This window comes from Pipistrellus kuhlii, unplaced genomic scaffold (genome assembly GCF_014108245.1).
Source record: "Pipistrellus kuhlii isolate mPipKuh1 unplaced genomic scaffold, mPipKuh1.p scaffold_m20_p_2, whole genome shotgun sequence".
Taxonomy (NCBI): domain Eukaryota; kingdom Metazoa; phylum Chordata; class Mammalia; order Chiroptera; family Vespertilionidae; genus Pipistrellus; species Pipistrellus kuhlii.
Window position 1 is genome coordinate 59890165 of NW_023425515.1, and position 13106 is coordinate 59903270.

The window sequence follows — 13106 nt, forward strand, 5'->3', positions numbered from 1 at the left end:
GGAGGAGGAGGAGGAGAAGTGCCTCAGCGTGTGGGGGGTCCAGAGCCTGAGCAAACCGAAAGAGAGCGCTGGTGAGCACGGCTGCTCCCTCCCCACCCCGCCCCTGCGCCAGCCACAACAAGTCACCTTTAAAAAAAAAAAACAATTCATCAGGCCCCCAATATTTTGTAAATTAATTAGTGAGCCATGCATGCCATAAAAATAATTCATCAGGCCCCCCAATATTCTGTAAATTAAATTAAGTAAATTAAATTTAAAAATGTAAATAATAATTTAATTAATTTATTTATTTTAAAAATTTTTTATATAATAGCCACAAATTTCCTACAGTCTACATCTTACAAAAGGCCCTGTCTCTCATGCTTAACCAACAACAAAAATTAGTATTAGAGGTAAGTGATACAGCTCCCCACCCGCCCCCTGCTGTCGGCCCTGCTGGGAGCCACAGCAAAGGTTCAAAAGAGCCACAGGTTGCCGACCCCTGTCCTAAACTGTAAAGGTCCCCATACGACCTGAAACCAGGGGAGCAGTGGGCAGCAGCATTTCATCCCAGGCTTACTCTCTAATCCTGCCTCCGAAGTCCCATTTTTCTCTAACATCCAAGAGAGCTAAAGCAGCCCCACTTAGGCTCTCTTCTTTCCTATAACATTTCTAGGGAGCCATAGCAAGCACCATCTAAGCTCTCCCCTGTTGCATCTTTTATCCTAAGTCCTTCCTTTGTTTCCCTGTTCCCAGCTTTAATAAATGTACTCTCAGAATCAGCAGGACTGGTCTTGTGAAATCTTTCCTGCATGAAGTCAAGAACCCACACACTACAGGCTGGGTTCAGACAGCTCTGCTTTGGGTCTGGTCCTTATTTGGTGACAATTTGGGCCTCTCAACTACCCCAAGTAATCATACTGTCTATTCCTAATTTTGAGGCATTGACTGGAGGATGGTCAGTTCTCCTTTTTGTGCAGCTAAGTCCGCACTCCAATCATTTCCCTTATTTGAGTTGAAATACTCTTGGCCACTATGCTTCCTCCCTCATTACCCTAAGGCCAAGTAATACACACTGATATTTCCTATCAGTTGCTATTCAGCAAAAAGTATGTTGAATGGAGATGAAATTAAAGATAAGAAGATAGAAAAATGGTGAAGAAAAGTAATAATCAGTCCTATTAAATTCCTGAGAGATTCACTGAATCCATTGATTGATTTTCAGTGAATTTGCATTAAAGAAGAAAATCACTCCAAATGCATACTTTGGGGAAGACTTCAACTTTGAGATTACTGATCTCCATCATTATCACGGGGCCTGGTAAATCTGATGCTGGACATTTTCAGTCAAAAATAAAGATGTCTTTCTGTAGTGATGAGGATGCTCTTGATCTATTCATAAAATTTTTATCAGGTGTTTAATGATTGTTCAAATAAAAGTGTAAATTTGTGTACTATCCAGGAAAATACCTCCTGATTCACCTTACCTAAATGGTGCATTGACCAGCTGACTAGCCCAGTCCAGAGTAATATTGTTGACACTGGAATAAAGTGAAACTAAACTTTTGGGACTAAATAAGTATAGTGTTTCACCAGTTGTTTGGTTTGTATTTTCATTGTCTCATTTGAATCCCTCTTTTTGGACAGTACTATTTACTGCTGTGTAATTATTTATTTCCCTTTTAATATTTCTAATATTTCTAGCTCTGAGGCTAAGAAGAAAACACTAAATTTTTATCTGGGTTTTTAAATTTTAAAATTTATGGATACAATTTGTTTCAGAAAATGAGGGTGAGGAAACATAATAGTAGATATATGATAAATAATTATTTCAAATAAATGACTTTAAGCTCTCACTAGAAATCTTTATACAAATGGACTTCTTTCCAAAACCATAAAAAAGGTAGAATATATAAATGAATTTTCTCTAATTAGAGTAGGCTTGAGCAGCTAGAAATAAACTTTTGCATCCTTTCTGTCATTCTTTGTAATAATCCTCAAGAAGTTCCACAACATTCTGAGAACTGGACTCCACATTTCCATAGTATGTCTAGTTAAAAAAGAAAAACAATTATTAGAAGAAACAGATAAGGAATTAGTGCCTAGGAAAGCTAAAAGATATTGGGAGGGAAGAACATTTGAAATTAACTCGAAAACAGATTCTGTAGAGAAATATGTAGATATAGTAGAGTTCTGGCAGGGAACAGAAAGCAATAAAAACGATGTAATTGAATAGGGTTTAATTAAAATCCATTAATGTAATGAGTCCATTATTTGTTTAAAGGAGATTTAAACTCTGAGATTGCTTTAGATATTCAATGATTATAAAAAGGTGATTTTTTTGAAAAATATTTTTATGATTTTTTACATAGAGGAAGGGAGAGGGATACTCAGAAACATTGATGAGAGAGAAACATCGATTCGCTGCCTCTTTCACGCTCCCCACTGGGGATAACTCACAACCAAGGCACATGCTCCTGATGGGAATTGAACTTAGGACCCTTCAGTCCACAGTCCGACACTATCCACTGAGCCAAACCAGTTAGGGCTTGTATGCATATTTTAAGACAATATTTAGAGCAGTGTTTTTTTCACAAAGCAAAATTGAGAGAAATGTACAACAACTTTCCATATATCTTCTAACCCCAATCATGCATAACTGCCTGAGACTATCAATACACTTCCATCAGAGTGTTACTTTTATTACAATTGATAAATCTACATTGACACATAATTATTGATCAAAGTTCACAATTTAATTTAGGATTTACTTTTGGTGTTATATATTCTATGGCTTTGAACAAACATATAATGTTATATATCCATCATTATAGTATCATACAGAGCTGTCACACTTCCCTAAATATCCGCTGTGTTTCACCCATTTAATCCTCCCTCCCACTAAACAATGGTAGCCAATGATCTTAAGTGTTTCTATAGTTTTTCTTTTTATAGAATGACATATAAATTGGAATTGTACAGTATGCAGCCTTTTTAGATTGGCTTCTTCACTTCATGTATATTCAAGTTTCCTCTATGTCTTTTCATGGCAAAATAGTTCCTAGCTATCATTACTATTCATTGTCTGGATCTACTACAATTTATTCATTCACCTAATGAATGAATAAATCATGGCTGAGTCCAGGTGTAGATAATTATGGATAAATCTGCTATAAACATTAATGTACAGGTTTTTGTGTGGACATAAATTTTTACCTCCTTTGGGTAAATACCAAGGATTGCTATTGCTGAATCATATGTAATAATATGTTTAGTTTTGTAAGAAACCACCAAACAGTCTTTCAAAGTGACTGTATATATAGTTTTGCATTTCTACCAGCAATCAATGAGAGTTCATGCTGCTTTACATCCATGCTAACATTTGGCACTATCAGTGTTCTGGATTTTGGCCATTCAGTAAAGTAGCAGGAAACAAAATCAATATCCAGAAATCAGTTGTATTTTTAAAAATATATCTTATTGTTTTTTTACAGAGATGAAGGGAGAGTGATAGAGAGTTAGAAACATCCATGAGAGGGAAACATCCATCAGCTGCCTCCTGCAACACCCCCTACTGGGGATGTGCCCACAATCAAGATACATGCCTTGACTGGAATCAAACCTGGGACCCTTGTGTCAGCAGGCTGACACTCTATCCATTGAGCCAAACTAGCCAGGGAAGAAATCAGTTGTATTTTTATACACAATAATAGACTATCAGAAAAGGAAATTAAAAAACAATCCAATTTATAATTACATTCAAAACCCCTCAAGCAACCAGCTTGGAATAAATTTAACCAAGGATGTAAAAGACTAGTATTCAGAAAATTATAAGATAACAAATAAAGAAATTGAAGAGGATATAAATAAGTGGAAGCATATATCATGTTCATGGATAGTAAGAATTTACATAATTGAAATGCCCATACTATTCAAAGAAATCTATAGGTTAAATATAATACCAATAGTGTATCTAAGAAAACTAGGACAAATATTCTAAAAATGTATACGGAACCACAAAAGATCCCAAATAGACACGGCAATCTTGAGAAAGAAGAACAAGTTGGAGGAATCATGCTACCTGATATCATACCAGGTCATAGTAATTAAAACAGCATGCTACTGGCATTTAGAACAGAGATACAGGTCAATGGAACAGAACACAGAGCCCAGAAATAAACCCAGGCCTTTATGGCCAATTAATATTTGACAAAGCAGGCAAAAGCATACAATGGGGTGAGGATATTTTATACAACAAATGGTGTTGGGTAAATTGTATAGAAACATTCAAAAAATGAAATTAGACCACCTTCTTAAACCATACATAAGCATAAATTCAAAATGGAGTCTTGAATACTACTCAGCCATAATAAAAAAAATCTTACCTTTTGTGACAGTATGATTGGACCTGGAGATTATTATACCAAGTGAAATAAACCCACCAGAGAAAGAGAAATACTTTATGAGATGGCAAAAGGAAGAAGGGACATCCTTGTGTTTTTCCTAGAGTAAGCTTATAATTTCTTATCATTAAGCATGACTTTAACTGTAGATTTTATTGTTGCTGTTTTTTAGATATTTTTTATGCAGCCGAGGAAATACTTCTCTATTCCTAGTTTATTGAGGTATTTTTTTTTAACTCATGAATGAGTCTTGGTTTTGATCAATGATTTTTCTTCCTTAGCATGTTGATGTGATATTGCAATAATTGATTTTTGAATGTTGAATCACTCACACTTGGAATAGAACTCACTTGGTCTTTATACATTGTAGGTTTGATTTGCTAATATTTTCTTGAGGATTTTTGCATTTGTGTCCATGAGAGATATTGGTCTGTAGTTTTTTTCTATTGTAATGTCTTTCTTTAGTTTTAATATTAGGATAACACTTGACTCATAGAATGAGTTTTCTTTGTTTCTATTTTCTGAAAGATATTATAGAGAACTGGTATAATTTCTTCATTAATGTTTGTAAGAATTTACCAATATTCCCTTCTGGACCTGGTATTCTTTTGGAAGATTAGTAATTATTAATTCCACTTTAAAAATAGATATAGGCTTATTCATATTATCTCTCTCGTCGTGTGTGTGTTTTGGCAGAGAGTGTCTTTCAAGGAATTTTTATAAACAAGTTATCAAATTTGTGAGCATAAAGTTGAATTCAGCATTTAGTTGCAAGTAGCATTTTATTTGTTATTATTTTATTGTCCCTGATATCTGTAGTGATGTCCCATATTTCATTTCTAATATTAGTAATTCATGTCCTCTCTTTTATTAGCTGGTCTGGATAGAAGTTTTTCAATTTCATTTATCTTTTCAAAGAACCAGTTTTTCAATAACTGAGCCATTTTTTTTGTTTGTTTTAAAAATATATTTTATTGATTTTTTACAGAGAGGAGGAGAGGGATAGAGAGCTAGAAACATCGATGAGAGAGAAACATCGACCAGCTGCCTCTTGCACACCCCCCACCAGCAATGTGCCCGCAACTAATGTACATGCCCTTGATCGGAATCAAACCTGGGACCTTTCAGTCCGCAGACCGACGCTCTACAACTGAGCCAAACTGGTTTCAGCAACTGAACCATTTTTAATTCATTCCGTCACTTTGTGAGAATTTCAATTTTTCCTTATTGTCTCCAACACTCATCATTTTCTAATAACCTATATCTCTTTTGTTAGGGTTTGTCCAGTGATGAGGACTGTGAAAGAATTCACAACTAAAAGAAGTGATGCAAAGGAAAAGTTTATTTTACTTTCCAAAAGAGGAAAGGGCTAAGTGTATCCCTAGTTAATACAGGACAATAAACAAAGGGTGGCTTCCCTTTTTAAAGACTAATGGCTACTGTTGCTTGGTCACAAGAAAGGGAAGAGAATTTTCGGCTAAAGTTGATCAGATGCCAGAGTTACAGTTTGTTTGCTCTCCAGGAGATAGTCTGTTAGATGTCCTAGGTAGGAAGATATCTTATTAATATTTTTCCCCAGAGAAACAAAGATGGCAGCATAGGTGAACACCTAAACTACTGCCTCACACAACTATTTCAAAATTACAGCTAAAAGACAGAACAGACATCATCTAGACCCACAGGAAAGCTGGCTGAGTGAAAATTCTACAACTAGAACAAAAAAGAGGGGCACACAGAGACGCAGAGGAGCTGCAAAAAGCTGAGGTACAGAGACACACATGAGAAAAGGATGGGCGGCTGAGTGCCTGGCTGGCTTTCTGTAGTGGGAGGGAGTTGGAAGCTCCCGACTGCACTGAACCCCAGTTATGACTGCACTGAACCCCAGCTCTGGGAAGACGTTGGGGACCCAGAATCATATGGAGGGAATATGGATTTTTGGGACATGAGAGGAGCACATGGTAACTAAGGAGATCCTTGAAAAGCAGAGGTCTGGAGGCATGCATACAAGAGCATGCAGAGAGGACTGCAGCGATTACCAAGGGACACTGAGACCTAGGGGCCTCATAGAGCAGGGCTGATGGGAAGCCAAGGCTGTCTGCTCAGCCCTGAGACTCTGCCCCATCCAAGCTGAGCACAGAGGATTTTGCAATTTTGCAAGTCTTGTCTCATAAGGCATAGAAGTTCTCCAAGCATAGACACAGCTGAATCTCACAGCCAATTGGCTTGGAGGTCAATTCCTCTTAGTGACACCAACAACAATAAAGACTTAAGTACAACAAGACTGTACATACAGTCCACAAAGGGGTGCACCAAGAATGTTCACCTCAGGTAACTGGGGAGGCTGAGCCACTGGGCCACATAGGACACCTAGCACACAAAGATACCCTACCAACTCAGGGAAGCAATGAAAATGCAGAGACAAAAAACAGATCACAAACGAAAGAAATGGAGGAAAATAAACAACTGGAGATTGAGTTCAAACCCACAGTTATAAGGTTTTTCTAGGATATTCTTGAAAAACCTGATAAGTTTAGCGAGACCCTCAAGGATATAAAAAAGGACCAATTAGAAATTAAACATACACTGACTGAAATAAAAAATATTATACAGAGACCTAGCAGCAGACTAGAGGAATGTAAGAATCAAGTCAAAGATTTGAAATACAAAGAAGCAAAAAACACTCAACCAGAAAATCAAAAAGAAAAAAGAATCCAAAAATATGAAGATAGTGTAAGGAGCCTCTGGGAAAACTCAAGAGTACCAACATCCGAATTATGGGGGTGGCAGAAGTAGAGAGAAAGCAAGACACTGAAAACCTATTTGAAGAAATAAGGACAGAAAACTTCCCCTACCTGGTGTAAGAAATAGATTTACAAGTTCAAGAAGTGCACAGAAGCCCCAACAAAAGTAATTTAAATGGGACCACACCATGACATATCGTAATGAAAATGCCAAGAGGAAAAGACAAAGAGAGAATATTAAAAGCAGCAAGAGGAAAACAGTTAGTTATCTACAAGGGATCTCCCATATGACTGTCAGCTGATTTCTCAACAGAAACTGTACAGGCCAGAAGGGAGTGGCAAGAAATATTCAAAGTGATGAATAGCAAGAACTTACAACCAAGATTACTCTACCCAGCAAAACTATCATTCAGAATTGAAGGTCAGATAAAGAGCTTCACAGATAAGAAAAAGCTAAAGGAGTTCATCAGTACCAAACCAATACTATATGAAATGCTGAAAGGTACTTTTTAAGAAAAGGAAGATAAAGAAAAAGATAAAGATAAAAATTATGAAAAACAAATATACATCTATCAACAGATGAATCTAAAAATCAAGTGAATTAAAAATATGATGAATAGAATAAACTGGTTAGTATAGTAGAATCAGGGGCATAGAAAGGGAGTGGGCTGACAATTCTTGGGGGCATAGGGAGGTGTGGGGTGTGGGAAGAGACTGGACAAAAATTATACACCTATGGATGAGGACATTGGGGGGAGATAAAGGTATAGGGTGAGGTGGGAACTGGTGGAGAGGAGGTATGGAGGTAAAAAAGAGGAACAATTATAATAATCTGAATGATAATAATTTATCAATTAAAAAAAATTTTCCCGAGCTTGTAAAACATGCTTAGAGCAAAAGTTATAAAGATTTCAAAATTTGTTTGAAGGGGAGAGTGCAAGATATAGATTGTGTTTTTTGTTTTTTGGGGTTTTTTTGAGACCATGTATTTTTGAAAGTTTTCTCTTTTATTTCTTTATACATCTTCAAAATTTTATTTTATAACATTCTTTTAATAATTCCAATATCTAAATATTGGAGTTTCATTTTTCTTTATAGGAATAAGAGAAGGCAGCCAATAAAGACTACATTATCTCATTATGTAGCTGCTTATTTAATCCTGTGTTTTGCAATTTTGTAATGTGAGCTCATGATCATGTAGCTTTCTCTGGGTCTGTTTTTGTTCATCAGTTTATGTTGTTCATTATTTCCTCTAGTACAATAGAAGGTGTCCCATAAATGGGAAATAACTCATTAAGAGCTTATAAATGTAACTTTCTAATGTTAACATATTTTCCCATTTAATGATGAAATAACTCTAATTTGTTTTACAAGGCTCTCAATGTAAATTAGTTATGGTTAACTGACTGTTTACAATCATGTTGTATATAAAATTTTGTGGAGAATAGTGTCTCCCATTTGATTTAAGTACCTAAAATTGATTTCTTTTTCTTTTTTTCCCTAAACATTTTTTCTAGTTTCATCTGTGGACAGAAAGCAGAACCATTTACTGGTAACACATCCTGCAGAAGGTAATATACTTTTTTCTCTCTAGAGGTCAGTACTGAAGAAATGGAGTATTGAACTTCTTTAGAAACATAGCTGATAGTCTGGGCTGAGGGCCAGCCTTTTCCTACCTGAAGAACATGGTTATCTCAATGCTGTGGGGTGAGGGACCCTGAATGACCCTGCCCCTCTGTGCTCAAAGCCATTGAATTCTATTGGAAAATTGTGGAGCTTTCTCTATCAGGCATTCATCTAGGCATTACTGGGAACACAAAGATGAGCAAGATGAGTAAGCCCCTGGGAGCTCAGTTATATGGGATCACATGACATGGGCACTACTGTCATACCAAGTATGCCAGAGTCTAGGGGTGGGAGCTATGAGCACCAAGGCTCAGAGAGGGCTTCACAGGGGCTGTATCATGGGAACTGGGTCTTAAAGGAAGAGGAGTATTGGAATAAAAAAGTCAAAATATTTGCACATTCTGAAGAGAAACGCTAGAATAGGAGTATTATAATAGACAAAGAACGTTGTGTAGGGCATGCCAGACCACAGGAACATGTGACGAAAGACACAGAAATGCAATTGTGCTTGGAGTTTTCTTTCTGAAGTGGGGGAGCAATGAAGGGAGTGATGGATGGATGGGAAGGCGAGTCATTTGGGAAAAAAATGCCTTTGTGTAAAGGCATTTAAAAAACATTTAAATGCCTTTGAGTAAAAAATACAAGGGCATTTAAATGTTTTCTTCAGGCAATGAGAGATCTCTGAAGAATATCAGAGTTGAGTGAATCAGATCTGTGTTACAGAATGATGTACCTGGTTGCAATGTAAAGTGTGAACTGAAAACAGGAGAGTTTTGAGACAGAGTTAGAATTAGCAGGCTTTTGAAGTATCTGAATGAATGGTGATGGAGATTTAAACTAGGGCAGTGGTTGGCAAATTCATTAATCAACAGAGCCAAACATCAACAGTACAATGATTGAAATTTCTTTTGAGAGCCAAATTTTTTAAACTTAAACTTCTTCTAATGCCACTTATTCAAAATAGACTCACCCAGGCCATGGTATTTTGTGGAAGAGCCACACTCAAGGGACAAAAAAGCTTCATGTGGCTCGTAAGCCGCAGTTTGCTGACCACTGAACTAGGAGATGGTAGCTGGGTAAGACTGGGAGATATTTATAGACAAAGGATTCAGAAGAGATGAGATATGACAGTTGGTTCTGGGATAAATATGGGAATCTACCCTCTCCCTCCTCAGTGAAGTAGGAGGAGAAATCACCCTAGCTGATTACAGGAGTGGATGGAGAATAATTGAGGTAGACAGCTGCCAAACCCACTGAGTTAGAACTATCATTATAAAGGAGATGGCGATTGATTGAAAGTTATATGATGCAGGAAGGTGAAAGAACACAGAATACTTACCATGCTTAGATTCCTTGCTATTGGAGTTAATACTTTGCATACTTGGCCCAGTTAAAATTCATGTTTATATGATTACCTAGTACTTCCTTTGAAAAAAATAGTGTCAGATAATGAGGATAAATATTAGGCAAAACAGTAAGCCTTATAGTGTTTACAAACTAAAGTTCAAACTCAAATGACCTGGCCCTACACACCTTCACTGAGAGCCTTTAAATTTGTGTCCTTACCAGTCTCTTTTCTTTCTGGTTTTATCTTCAGCATCTTTCCCTCATGCACATGTAGCTTACCCATATCTAACTCTAGTGGTTCCCAAAAAGCCAAGTGTTAGGTAAGAAACATTGTACCTTGTGGAGTTTCAAATAACCCGATTTGGGACTGAAATAAATATCTTTTTAAATTCCATATTTAACTGCGTCTCAGATCTGCTTTAACCCCCCCCCCCCCACTCCTTCCCTCATCTATAATAGTTAAGTGATCTTTATTTGGCTGTGAAATTCAAAGGCTTGAGTACTTCACAGAAGAGGCAGGTGACACCAACAGAGGAGAGATTAACCAGAGTTTAGCAGAAGCAAGTTTCACTCATAAAAATTTTGCCACACCACACAGCTCATGTTAAAGTGATGAAATTCCTGACACTTCTGTTACAGGTGAGCTGTAACAGGCAAACCTAGTCACCTCTCAGCAAACACTTACCAGTCATGGATACATTATGTCAACTTATGGGGAAAATGTGAGCTTCCATGTTGGAAAATACTTGTAGGTTGTAGGACTTTTTAATTTAAAAAAATGAACAAAAAGAGTCAATTTCTATATTTAATCCTCATTAGAGCTTATGGCAACAAAATCTGTGAAAAATTTTTATAGTTGATCTCTTTGGGAGTATGTACAATTAGAATTAAGGAAGGAAGGAAGGAAGAAAGGAAGGAAGGAAGGAAGGAAGAAAGGAAGGAAGGAAGGAAGGAAGGAAGGCAAGAAGGAAGGGCTTGTTGAATTTGCTGACTTTTTGATTATCAAAAAAAAAAGAACTTAAAAAATTTCTAACTTGCTCAACTCGAATGCCATCTTAGTTATTTTTTTTTTTATAACATTTTCATATTTATTTTTATCTGAAGTGTCACCCTCAGGGATAGGCATTCAGTAATACTCAGTAATGTGATATTACTGATTTATTATCTCTCATAAAACTTAGAAGAATACAAGCACATCACTAATTACTTCATTTTCTACCCCAAGGAACATGAGGTATAAAATAAATATAATAGTCTCCAAGTATAAGTTTCATTGTGTTTCTCTTTTAGTTGAGAATTGCATTTTCTTGTTTTTTTTCATAGATATTGGAACTTCTGAATTAATTTCAAAATACTTAAAAATTTTCTCACACGTGTAACATACACTGTTTACCTAATAACCTAATATAGGAGAAAATGACTTAATCTTTGAATTAGGTATAACATGTTATATACATCTTGTGAATGTTTAATTTTTTAAGTCTCATATTTTTGGAATAAAGCCACCAGCCAAGTAATGGGCTAGTACAACTTTATGTAATATGATGTAGAAAATATAACACATGAAGTTCTTACCAAGCTTTTCTTTTTTATTCTGTGTGTGTGTGTGTCCAGCTAATACTTCCCTGCCTGTGCTGGTGGATACAAAGGCTAACCTCTGTTGCCCTCCTATCGTGTTGACAAATTCGCTTTTAACTACATGGGAAATAACCCTCGGAGACAAGCCTCTCTGCATCAGATTCCACAGGAGAGACACAAATGAGACCATAGAAACAAACTGCACTGACAAGAGAATGACCTGGCCCGACAGACCTGACAAGATTCCTGCCCTTCAGATTGACCCAGTGGCCATCACTCATGAGGGGTATTACAGGTGTGCAGTGGTAACACCTGATGGGAATTTCCAGTATAACTATCACCTCCGAGTGCTAGGTAAGGAACATTGTACATTGGGGTGATTCAGAAAACCAGAGTTGGGACTTAAAGGAATTCCTCTCTAAATTCCATGTCTAATGTGTTAGGACTTAAGCATTTACTTCTTCATCCCTGCAGTGGCCCCTGAGGTGACTCTGTTTCAAAGCGAGAATAGAACTGCGGTGTGCAAGGCAGCTGCGGGGAGGCCGGCTGCCTGGATCTCCTGGACCCCAGCGGGAGACTGTGTCCCTGAGCACAAAGGTTGGGGCAATGGCACAGTGACTGTCCAGAGCATGTGCCACTGGGCGGATGGCAATGTGTCTATTGTGTCCTGCGCTGTCCTCCCATGAGACTGGCAACTGGAGTCAGTCCATAGAGCTGAATCAAGGTAAGAAATTCTAGTTTTGTTTTTGATTTTCCATTCTTTTCAGATGAGTTGTGGTAAGAAAGGAAAAAGGAATTTGTAGAGAATTTCTCCCAAGGATGTTTCTCCACTTTCTGTGTTATCTCCTTCTCTACACCAAGTAAGAGGGATATCTAGGAGAATAATGCAGAAATTTCTTGTAAGAAGCCATATTTTAAAAAGAATGAGGTATATTATTTAATAATTAAAACTAAAAAAAAATAATGTTCACTTCTATCTAGTAGTAAATTGGCTTCGAGTAGTGTACTTTTAAATGAATATCTATGTTTATAGTACAGGAGTAATTTATAATCTTAAACAAAAGCTTATGCTTTTACTAGAAAGATAAAGTCACCCATAACTTTTCTTCACAAAATTTTAATGTGGTAGATTTTTTTTCTCTAGCCCTGGTTGGCAAACTCATTAGTCAACATAACCAAATATCAACAGTAGGATTGAAATTTCTTTTGAGAGCCAAATTTTGTAAACTCAAACTAATATAAATTGGCACATTGTTATTAACTTAATAGGGTACCCCCTAAGCTGCCTTGCTAGAACTCAAGGGGTCAAAGAGCCGCATGTTTCTCACGAGCTTAGTTTGCTGACCACTGCTCTAGGCTCTTTCTAGAATTTCTTTTTCTTCTTTTTTAAATTATTTTAAATAAATCCTTATTGTTCATATTATTACAAATG